The 12,171-nt window shown below is 36.4% G+C and overlaps 1 protein-coding gene and 1 long non-coding RNA gene across 26 annotated transcripts in view; one reads left to right on the forward strand and one right to left on the reverse strand.

Moving 5' to 3' along the window:
• LOC107155302 overlaps window positions 1–1,767 on the forward strand; it is a 13,409-nt gene extending 11,642 nt beyond the window's left edge. The window contains exon 2 of the long non-coding RNA XR_001505165.2: window positions 502–1,767. This is a non-coding gene — a long non-coding RNA (uncharacterized LOC107155302). The remainder of the gene's footprint in view (window positions 1–501) is intronic.
• A 3,170-nt stretch (window positions 1,768–4,937) lies between these two features.
• The window catches only part of Epb41l2 (erythrocyte membrane protein band 4.1 like 2), a 193,626-nt gene continuing 186,392 nt past the window's right edge, over window positions 4,938–12,171 (reverse strand). For all 25 annotated transcript variants that reach the window (XM_048798299.1, XM_048798295.1, XM_048798287.1 and 22 more), the window contains one exon: window positions 4,938–6,167. The gene's annotated coding sequence lies outside the window, so the exon portion shown is untranslated. The remainder of the gene's footprint in view (window positions 6,168–12,171) is intronic.

A 12,171-nucleotide genomic window follows, 5' to 3' on the forward strand; every position in this document is an offset into this window, starting at 1 on the left:
AGGGGGTGGGGGGCAGCTCTGCCCCTCAGCAGGCCGCTGGGCCTGTTCTGTGGGTGGTCACAGTTCCGTCTACCTTGCCGGCGCAGGGGGAGGGGGCGGCTCTGCCTCTCAGCAGGCCGCTGCTCCTCTTCTGCCGGTTGGTCGCAGGCCCGCCTACCTTACAGGAGTGATTGGAAGCTCTGCCCCTCCGCGGGCCACTGGGCCTTTTCTGTCGGTGGTCACAGTTCCGCCTACCTGGCAGGCGCGGGGGGTGGGGGGCGGCTCTGCCCCTCTGCAGGCCACTGGGCCTGCTCTGTGGGTGGTCACAGTTCCGTCCGACAATCTTGACCTTTTCTTTAGAAGTGGCTGAGACGGTGAGTTCTGACTTGCACTGAAGACCTGGGCTTCTCTAACTCACTAGGGCCACCATTCAGAAAGCTAGCTTAGTAGCCACTTATGAGCTGTAAAGAACCAATGGAACTCAGGTGTCTGCAAATTACTAACTGGCATTCTTCCTTTCAGTTAATGAAGAACTACCTCAGATTGCTCACCACCAATACAAGCACAAGGGTGGCTCGTCTCTGCACCAGAAAATGAAAAGGACGTGACTGTTTGAACTGACCAATAGCTAAAACACAATGAATTTCTACTGGTCATAGAGCAACGTCAACAGTTTAACTAATAAAGTAGGTTGATAAATGAGAAGCACAGCAAAAGTAGAATTCTAGGGCGACTATTCTAAGCCACATGAAAAGTGGCAGTTATTGACCAAGAGGACTTCTAAGACTCAGCATTAACAGTTCTTAGAAAAGTACCAAGTACACAAGATTTACTTGCATAGGCTCAATGGACTGGATGCATCATGTTTAAAATCTACTGTTTACTTTGAAATGCATTTTCAAATAAAATTCTCAGGCATCAGTATTACATAATCCTCTGAAAATTCACATTATTCTGATTTTAGAGGTGAGAAAACTCCAGAAGATATCAAATGGATAGCAAAAGATGAGTGCCCTAGAGGGAGCTCTGTGGATGCCCTATGAAAGGTGTCCACCTTGTTCCTCTAGTAGGGCAGCAACTCTTCCACAATACCCTTTCAGACATTTCTGGACCTGAGTATGCATCTCTCCATTTCCCAAGAGCTTTCACAAATCACTGTGACAAACACAAAACAAGAGGAATCTCTCAATACTAGGGACAGACCACTCATCAATGGTGCTCTCAGCATGGTGCGACTTGAGAAAATGGCATTTTGGTGCTGGGAAAAGAGAGAACACAATGCTCACATAACTCCTGGTGAGAAGAATTCAAGTCTTTGCCTATAAAACCAAAACACCAGGGAGCTATTTCTAACTATGGAAAGAAGTCAAAATTTCACTAGCAGAATTCTTCTTCTATAGGAACCCTGAAGAGCCAACATAAATAATTGAAAGAAACATTTAATTCAAGGTGGTGGTTTTAAATAGATTACTATTGTACTCTCCACATTTCCCTACTAACATTAAAAGATGTTCAGTATGTCCTAAATCTGGTTATATTCCAGTCTTTGCACGTGACTGATGGAGTATTGGTGATTCACTTTATAAAACAGTAAATTTTGTCAGCACCAATTTTGGTAATGATAGTCATATAAAATACTGTGGGGGGATGACTCAAAATATAAATAAAGCATCACCAGTGCCAGATATATTCTGCTTATTCCCTTCAACCCCACCCCAAAATTCCTCATATGCATTGTGAATGGTCTGTTTGCATGTCTTACATAATATAACCCACTGTTCAACTGAAGACACTCATTTCTCCATTTTATTGCACTCGATTACAATGAAAATGTCTGCTGGGGCTTTCAGTCAGATAATTTATAACAACAGTGTTCATGCCATATGGAAGGAATAACACTATTTTTTTCGGTTCTGGGAGGGATCTCTTTTTAGCCTTTGATGGAATCAGCCTGTGTAAAAATGCTTTCTTTAACAGAAGGTGTGAAAGGACACATCATACCCTCATCTCAGCAGCTGCCAGCCAAATCTGTGGTGCAGCCTTCAGAGTTCGTTCCATTTTCCTCCAGAAATAGGCACTCTGAGAGCCCGAGTTTGGGCTATGGTAGATGCCTGCCTACCACCTCCCCTATTGTGGTAACAGATGAGTTCTAAACATACATGTTTCCTACAATAAGCATATCCAAGTAATTTAAATCAAGACCTATTTCTTGTTGCTGCTGAATAAAGTGGGAGTAAGGAAATCGCCAATGAAATTATGACTGGACTCGTGAACTTTCTATGCATAGAGAGGAACAGTAATATGTTCATTTTCCCATGGAGAAAATTAGTCCCAAAGATTTCATTACCATCTGTTTGAAGGCGCTACTAACAAATTGGTCAAATTAACCACTAAGCATGGCCAAGTGGCTGCAGGTTAACTCTTTGCTCTTCACATGCTCGTAGATCCACTTTAAGATTTCATTTTTTTCATTACTGCCACCAAAACAAGCTGTCTCAGTCTTCATCCAAATAAGGTCCAGTCTCTCCTTACATCACTCATAGGCAGGTCCGTCCATTCAATGTTCCAAAGCCTTTTACCAGGGGCCACAAACACTCCTACAACCCAAAATGGTCTCAGCTTGACAATTTCTAATCTTATTTCTAATGTGAAAGTGAAAGACTTTCCAGCTAAAGATAATGTTTCTCCAACTAAATCTTCAGTAACATAATGGGTGCTTTAAGTTGTCACACACTGTTTTATTCAATGAAAATTTACCAACAAATGATTTTTTTTAAAACAGAACTAACCTAAAGCTGATAAAAACATTAACTTTCTTTCTCTTGTTGATCACTGGTAATTTGATACTGCCAAAAATGATCTGCAGTGGCTGGGGTTGTAGCTCAGTGGTAGAGCTCTTGCCCAGCACATGTAAGGCACTGGGTTTGCTTCCCAGTACCCCATAAAGAAAAATAAATAAACAAAATAAAGGCATTGTGTTCATCTACAACTAAAAATTTAAAAAAACAAAAAAAAGATGGTTTGCAAAGACAGAGAGGGACTGCCAATCTGTGGATATTCCATATTCCAATGCTGTATTGTTGATAAAACAGAAAATTGGGCATAGAGAGGCACACATTATGCTCTCTGAAATACTATTTGCGATGACACTTGTAAAGAGCTAAATGCTTATAACTATAATCTGGCCAGGTAACAATTTCTAGAATTTTCTAGTAGCAATAGTAAAAATCAAGAACAGATTTCCCTTGAAAACTTATTTGGTTGAAAAAAAAAAATCTCAGATATCAGAACTCGTAACTAATAAACTCTCAGAATTCATGTCAAACATTCTGTAAATCAATTTTCTGATTTGTGTTTATAAAGTTTTCAAACTATGCTCATAAGATTCTTGCTTTCTGGGCTGGGGTTGTGGCTCAGCAGTAGAGCGCTTGCCTAGCATGTGCAAGGCCCTGGGTTGGATCCTTGTGCACCACATTAAATAAAATAAATAAAATAAAGGTATTGTGTCCAACTACAACTAAAAAATGTTAAAAAAAAAAAAAAAGAGATTCTTGCTTTCTGACTTTATAACTAGCATGTGCTAATCAGAAAAGACCTCTTGAGTTTTTATCAGCATTGAGGCAGTGGCATCTATCCTGACATGGGTGACAAACAGAAGGAAGCAAGAACCATATAATCAAAAATTTTATTTATAATTTCAATTAAATAGACTAGGAATTCAGAAATATTCTTTCCACCTATTAAACTTGTTCAAATCCCTATCTCAAAACCTCGCTGACGTTCCTATTTACTCTATGGTTTGGAGCTGTCAAAGTTCAGTTTACCAAGTAAGATCATGACATCCTAAGACATACAAAATATTTAAAAAGACACCCGTGCTGATGTCACACATGGGATTATCAACATTTTTTCCAAGTGGCTCTTTGGATACTAAGTCCTCAAAGATGCTCTCAATGGCTCCAGAATGTCAACCTGTCCTTGCTTTCTCAGCTGAGTAAAACTGAGCCCTAAATGAACACAGCACCCTGCATTCCCTAGAGTCCATAGGTGCTGTAAAGACAAACTTTCTTTTAATCACTGCTATTATAATTAGATACATGAAAGAATATGGTTCTCAAAACCCCTGGGGAGATCAATCTATGATTTAACTATACTACACATAAAAACTTTCTGATGAGAAATATATTTTCAGAATCATATTTGGTTTCATATTTCTAAGCCTTGGCTTCCTGAGATATGCTTCTCCTGAAAGGAGTTGTTTTTCTAAGAATTAGAGAGAAAGTGAAAAGGGCCTTCACAATTTCACAATAATTTAGTGGGAACAGATCTCAAAGACAAGTTATGCAAATTATATTTAATGTACTCACTTTAAGTGACTACAAGAGAAATTCTATATAAAATTTGAAAAGAAATATACCATTTGTCATTTGCTGTACAGCATTTAAAAGAAAATTTAACACATCATCTGATGTGCCTGGGTGAAATCTTTGCAATAAACCCTCCTAATCAGACTTGGATGCAGCCGCCCACCCCAACCCTAGCAGTCTGGTCTGCCTGATAGGTTAAGGTGGAGTGCACACAAAGTTAAAAAGCACATGAAACAGAGGAGCAGGATTCAGATGGTACAACTAAAACAGTTTCTGAAAGCAAAACAAAACAAAAAAATATACAAAGGAGGCAAGCAAAAATATCCCTTGGAGAATTTATAAAAGCTGGGATACTATTTAAGCAGGCGGAAAGAATCTGGCATGCTAAACATTAGATTTACAAACTTTCAACATTGCTTTCACCATTTCAACTCAGTGATGCTGGCAGCAGCATCAAAATTACAAAAGAGTGGAAAATGGAATTTTAAAATGGTGTATTCTGCAAAATACTAGTAGGACTTCTGATGAAAACATCACTCCCAATTTATTTTTTAAAACCTTTATAATAAAAAAGGAAAAGCAACATGTTTATAGAGAATAAACAAAACTTTATTTTATAACAGTATTACAGAAAGCAAAATATCATTTAATACAACTTGAAGCTGCTATAAATCTAATCTGGCATCATAACTATACATAGGGTCAAAAGCAAAGGAAGAAATTTTCAATACAGTTAATAAGTCCCTATCAGGTCTCTGGTGTCACTTTCTTATAACCAACGCAAACCATCACAGTCCCCTACCCTTCTCTCAGCATCCTCAAACCTGTGTGAATCATCAAACTATCTGAAAGAGATATTTGCTCAATAACAAAAGGTCAGTTTTACACATAGACAAGGAGGTTTAATACAAAGCAAGTGTTCTATCCAAGTGTTCAAATAATGGAAAGTATTGAAATTTGGAAATGTTAAAAAAGAAAGCACTAAGGTTTTAAGCTGCCTGAATTTTTTAGTAGAAGGGAAGAAACAGATTTCTCTTCTCTTCCCTCCTGTTCTGGAATGCTGTCGAAGAGCATGTGTCTGAGAAGCACTGGCACTGGGGTGCATCTCTGAGCACAGTGCATGGTCAGTGAACTTCATAATTCTCCAGTCTGAAGATTTTCTGACTCTTTACTAAAAGTAAAAAGTCACAAGACTGGAAAGTCAAAAGGGTTCAATATAAAAAAAAATCCCCAGTGAAATTCTCAAACATTAGAAAATTTTCCAAGATGTAAGCAATGCTTTTAATCTTATTAATATTTTTCTCATACAGTATATTTACTGCAATCTGAAAATTGTAAATATTGACTGTAAGAATTCAATGGAAAGAATCTGGAAGAAGAAAACCCACTATCTAAATTAGTCACAGAGTTTCCTTTCCGCACAACAGCACCTGTTCAAGTGAACAGCACCATACCAGCCCAGGCTGGCTTTGTTCACTGTCATTTAAGCAAATGAGTCATGAAAAGCAGGTAGTTGCACACAAAGTAAACAGGAAATAAAACGAAACTACTTAATTAAAAAAAAAATAGAAAAAAGAAAGGGAAAAAAACCCAAGAATATTTAGAAGTGGTTATAAAACAAAATATATTAAAAATGCGCGAGAATGGTACAGACCAGAGCTGTTAAGGTAAGGTTTGGTGTTGGCATTTTAATTCTTCAGGCTTCTGGTCACTGTTACCAGCCATAGCACAAATTTGCTGGAGTAGTGGTGTAGTATTAAGACTTGGAATGGTCAAATTCTTTAGGTTCACAAAGTTGTATGTTGTTTAGAAGATGACTTTCTAGGAGGAAAAAAAGAAAGAGAGATAAGGTTTAAATATTCCAAAAACAGAAGATGGAAAAAAATGTTAAGTAATGCTCATCAAGTTTTTAATCAAGTAATCAACTGTCATCCACCAAGATCTATAGTAAATAATGTTTACCAGAAGACTAGCACAAGTGGCTATTCCAAATTTGAGAGCTCTAAAATTTCTGGAGAATTGACAAATACACTACAACTAAAAAATAAGACTGCAGTGCAGAGATTTAATCAACATAAGACAGAGATAATCTCCATATTATACAGCCTCCCATCCACAGTTTTGTTTTCTGTAGTTTCAGTTACCTATAGTCAACTGTGGTCCAAAAATATGATGTGGAAAATTAAAGAAATAAACAGTTCATAAGTTTTAAACTCAGGACCAATCTGAGGATGGCATGATGAAATCTCACCCTATTCCCCCCAATCCATGTACCAGCCCTCTGCAAAGCATACACACACTGTACATGATACCCATCCATTAGTCACTTAAGAGATGTCTCCGTTTTCAGGCTGAGTGTTGCAGCAGCACAGTGCTTGTGTTCAAGAAACCCTTATTTTATTTAAGAAAGGCCAAAAGTACAAGAGCAGTTATGCTGGCAATTCAGATATGCCAAAAAGGAGCCATAAAGCTCTTTCTCTAAGTAAAAAGGTGAAAGGCTAAGGGAGGAACAGTACATATACTCATTTAGTACTATTCATAGTTTCAGGCATTCATTAGTCTTGGAAAATCTCCCCACTGGGTGAGGGGGGAACACTCTAAGAGAGAAACAAATGGAGATTTTAAAGCTAGACTGAGAGGTAGAAAGCCAAAGCCCATTTTCACTTCATTAACATGAATAGAAAAGGTACTCCAGGTGAAGAGAATGGAAAGATGCATACAGGTGGAAAGGCACATGGAATTATGATATTAGAATGGGTATAAAAGTGTATGTTCTAGAGAAAACAGGAATGAAAAAAGAATAGGATAGTGAAGCAATGAACTTTATTAAATTAAGCATGGAACAATCAGTGATGGAAGATAAGGTAAATATTAGGTCTATTCTTTAATACTAGACTGAGAAGTGTGGACTCAATCTAATATGAAAACAACAAAAAAAGAATGAATTCAGAAAGAACATCCAGACAAAAAGACCAGCGAGCAGTCTACTACAATGATCCAGAGCAGAGTACAAAAGCCAGGGAAAGGCAAAAGGTAGATCAAAACACCAAAAAGGGTGGGAAGTTCATACAGGGCATGATAAGTGCAGGAAAGAAAGCTGGAAACAGCTTCCCCTTTGGTTTTGAGGAAGGGTTTGGCAGGGCCTGTTGTATGTTCTGAAAACTCTGCTGTGACTTCAAGGGTGGTGAATAGGCTGAAGGCAGTGCAGCATAGGCAGGAGTCTGGGCTGGCTGAAGAAGATGGCAAAGGTCATTTATTTTCACTAGATGGCAGTACCCAGATATGAGTAATTACCACTGAGAGGTCCACTCAGATTTGGAGAAAAGTGCAAGTTTGGTGATTAAGAAGGCAGTATCTGAGAATAGCAGACTTAGAGCCTGGGTAAGGCATTAGCACCAGGAATGTACATTTGGGAGTTGGCATGAAGAGATCCAAGTTGAAACCAACAGACAGAAATAAGTCTTATGAATACAAGGAAAAATGAGACACAGTCTTGGCAAATTCTATTATCAAAGGTAAGCAAAAAGATAACAAAAAAAAAATAATAACAATGGTACACTGTCCTCCTGGAAAAAAAGGTTTTAAGAAGGCAAATATTTTATTTTCAATTTCAGCTTGATTAGGAATTTTGGCAAATGCTAAGTAATTACAGAGGACAGTGGAGAGTGATAATTAATGTTCTTTCCAAAAGGCACTGGTCCCAAAGTCACTTAGAATGTATACTCTTTTGATTAGATAAAATTAAGGCTGATTGTAATGAAAAATATCCCCATCATTTAGATGTATCACAGATAATATTATAGCATCTTGAATATTCAGGACAGATTGATGAATCAAATTCATTGTTTCCTATCCTGCTGTCTGCCTTAGGCTGTTTTATTACTCATTAGCACTTCTGCTTGATTCTAGGCAGGGGGAAATCAATGGAGACACATAAAAGAGTCTTTTGCTAGGTTAGTTATCATGAAAAGGTGAGAGATTATAAGGAGAAATGGATAAAATTATCACTTAAATTGCATTTGGGCATTATCCAAGACCGTTAGTCATGCTACCTACTCTTGTTCTCCAAGAACTGGTATGTATCTCTGTTTGCTCTGCTTAATAAATATGTATCATTTGTTGGATAGAGCTGACATTTTGCTTAGCTTACATTAGAAAACAAACCCTTTAACCTGATGAAATAATATTTTGGCTATATTAGGTTAATAAAATGTGTTATTACAATGAAAAAAAAAAAAAACAAAAGAAAAACAATTTCGTGATTAGTTGTCCCTGGAAACCTATAGAGAGAACAAGATTTAGGATTCTCTTCACCATTTTCTCTAAGTTCTGTGTTACTTTATTTCTTGGAATTTGTTTTCAGAAAAAAAATGAGTCATAAATTTGTAAAAGAAAGCTAAAATTAAACTTGTTTCAAAGTTATTATAGGAAACTAGGAGTATGTAGTAAATGAAGATAGTTCTTGATCTCAAAAAACCTTCAAAGTTTACTGAGTTAAATATAGAGAAAAAGACATAATTACCCACATAAACTTAAATATCATTTATTTCCATTTACACAAACTACTAGAAAGTATGCTAAATTTTGCTGGTTGTATTATTACAAATATTAACCTTGATGTGCTTCTCGGATTCCAAATTGCTTTCAGAATCAAAGAAAACTACCTTTAATTTTTGTCATAATGTTCAATGCACTTATTTTCTTATTCTTTAAAAAGAAGTTTAGTGTAACTCTAAATTAATTAAATATAGGTTGAGTGAGAACACTCAGATTTATTATTACTCTGGACAAATAAGTAGTAACATTATATGAAGATTTTTTATATATCCATGTATCTTTTGATTCTTCATGTATTTAAATAAAGAAAGGTGTTCTTAAGTACTAAACGAGTAGTTTTGAATTAAGGAGAAAATATAAAAATGGCATCACTAATGTCATTGGTACAGAAGCATCAGACTTTTTAAATTTTTCTGTCCTTTGGCCAAAATAAGAAATTTAATGTGTGACAAATTTTCATAGACTAGATTTTGGATCTAAATGATTGAACACATATTCCTAACTAAACTGAAAACTAGGCACTAAATCTTCACTTAAGAACTATAAAAAGTTTCAAGAACCCTTTTCTTTTCAAGCTTGAATTCTGCCTCATATTTGTAGAATCCAAACATCTGTACTTTGTCAATAATAAATTGATAGGTGCTAAATATAAACATTAATTCAAACTACATTCACTTTCACAATATGGTAAGTTTCCTCTTGAGTTTGCATAAGGTGATAGCTGTTAAGTATATGAATTCTCCTTATGTGTTAGAATTGTGGTCAAGTAAATAAACACCCAGAAGTATACAATGTCAGTAAACACTAAAAACTACTGCAGTCACATTTCTTAGCCTGTGTCCCCCTCTATTGGCCATTGTGAGAATAGGTCAATGTGGCTAAATTTAATTGAATCATAGGTCTTATTCTATGTCCAAATTCTTCCAAGGGTACAGGATGGTTGCATATTTTGCCTTAAGTACTCACAGGAGATTCAGAATTCTAATTTATGCAATTTTATTGTATTGTATGGTAGCTTTGTTTTTTAAAAATTTACTGCCGGGCTAGAAATTAAACCCAGGGCCTTGCACATGCCAGGCAAATGCTCAACCACTGAGCTATGTGCCCACTCCCTCATAGTGTACCTGATGAGCAGTGAGGGAAAAGTGAAGTGCAAGACTAGAAGTGCTATGATCTCATCTGAAAAACACAGCTTCAAGATTTCAAGAGACAAGGAGCTCACATATGGAGATTAATGTTTATAGTGCTCTACTCCAGAAATTGATTCAATAAATTGATTTTAAAAAGCATTTGACACAAACTACTAGAAATGATGCCTCTAAGTGATAAAGCACAAAGAGAGAAATATCAATAAGATGCAAAAATATTGTTCATCTTCAAAATAATGCAGGAAAATCATGTGAATAATAATGCAAGAAAATGTTTCTTCGAATTAATGAGGATTCAATTACCTTAGAGCAGTAATATAATCAGAGATTTTGAAAACAAAGTATTTATGTAAGACACAATGCAATTATTTCCTAAATAAAAAATGAGTTCCATATGCTCAGGTGTAAACTTCAATTTTAAATATGATATTTTATGAATTTAACAGCTACTTCTGAACTTTAATTTCATTCTTTTGTTTTCAATTTGTATGTTAAGTTTTGAAAAGAATGTCCACTGTTTACATTAGAAAAATCTAAGAGCCCAAAATATAAGCATGTTAAATTTCTCTTTGGTTAACCTAGAAAAATGGTCTATTGTTAAAACGTTTATATTACCACTATGATACAGACGGATTGTGATTTCCAAACTTTGAGGGTTGCTGAGACTCTCTTAAGGTGTCACAGAGTCCAAACTATTTCCTTACACATACTAAAATCAACATTTAAGAGCATTGATTTTTTCACCAATGGTGTAACAATGATGAGTTAACCTGCTGGCATCTTGGCATAAGTCAAAGGAGCTAGTATACCACCAATGTACTAAAAGTCACTGTATCCTTCACCAGCACACACTCACAGTGAAAGGGAACTCCATTTTCATTTAAGGATGTCCCTGATCAAACATCACTCCCACTACATACAGACACAGGAGGACACCCAGAGGAAAAGTATTTGTATGAATGTTTGAACTGTGAGTTGAAGCTGCTTGTATTTTTTTTTTTTTTTTTTGCAAATTACTTCTTTTTACTTGAGAGAATTAAGAGCAGGCTCTGTTATTCAAGTTAAATATTTGGCAGACATTTTCCTGTAAATGAAATGCCTGTCACTTACAAAAACAAATGATAGTATTGGTTGATAATGATGAATTTCAGGCAAAAATTTAGAATTTTGTAAAATAGTGTTCTGACCACTACAAGAGCTTGATAGCATCCCAATATTTAAAAACTCTTCTGATGAGATCAGCGGCAACCACTGTCTCAATCACTTTGCCTTTTTCAGGATGTCATATAGTTGAAATCATATAGTACATTCAGGCTTTTCAGACACGCTTCCTTCACGTAGTGTGTTTTTTTTTTTAAGTTTTAAGTTTTTTTTTAAGTTAAAATTTTTAAGCCTCTCAGTTTTGATTTATTATATGGGAAATTTCATATAATATCAATAAAGATAATTCAATATATTTATTGATATAAATATATTATCTTTATATCAATAAAGATAATATAAAGATAATTCAATATTCAATAAAGATAATTCACATAAAAGCTGTTTGAGATTTTCAATAATTTTTTTAAAATATTTTAGTTTTAGGTGGACACAATGTCTTTATTTTTATTTTTTTTTTTTATGTGGTGTTGAGGATCGAACCCAGTGCCCCGCACATGCCAGGCGAGCATGCTACCGCTTGAGCCACATCCCCAGCCCTTCAATAATTTTTAATAGGAGTTTAAAGTAGTCCTGAGACAATTACTTTGAGAGCCACTTGCATCAGAAATCTGCAATCCCATTGGCCGGCCCTTAGGAACTTACAGAGGTAAAAGCCAACCGAGCCTTCATAGGCAGTGGCCACAGGACTGAAACGGGGATTGGGAGAGACAGTCAGGTCCCACCCGTTGCATTGGTCACCCGGCAAAGGGAACAAACGGTCACCATTTGCATGGGATATAACCATGGCAGAGAAATGGCGTCACGGGTGGAGGAGATAACTGCATTGAAACCAGCGCGACAGGTGTGTAATCCCCTAGTCATCTCTCTCCACACAGCAGGGAAAACTTAAGGGCCACTCCCAGCTCTCCTGTGAACGCAATAACCAGACCGAGGGAATCAGGAGTGGCGCGGGACTC

The sequence above is a fragment of the Marmota marmota genome, unplaced genomic scaffold (assembly GCF_001458135.2).
Source record: "Marmota marmota marmota unplaced genomic scaffold, marMar, whole genome shotgun sequence".
In the NCBI taxonomy this organism is placed as follows: domain Eukaryota; kingdom Metazoa; phylum Chordata; class Mammalia; order Rodentia; family Sciuridae; genus Marmota; species Marmota marmota.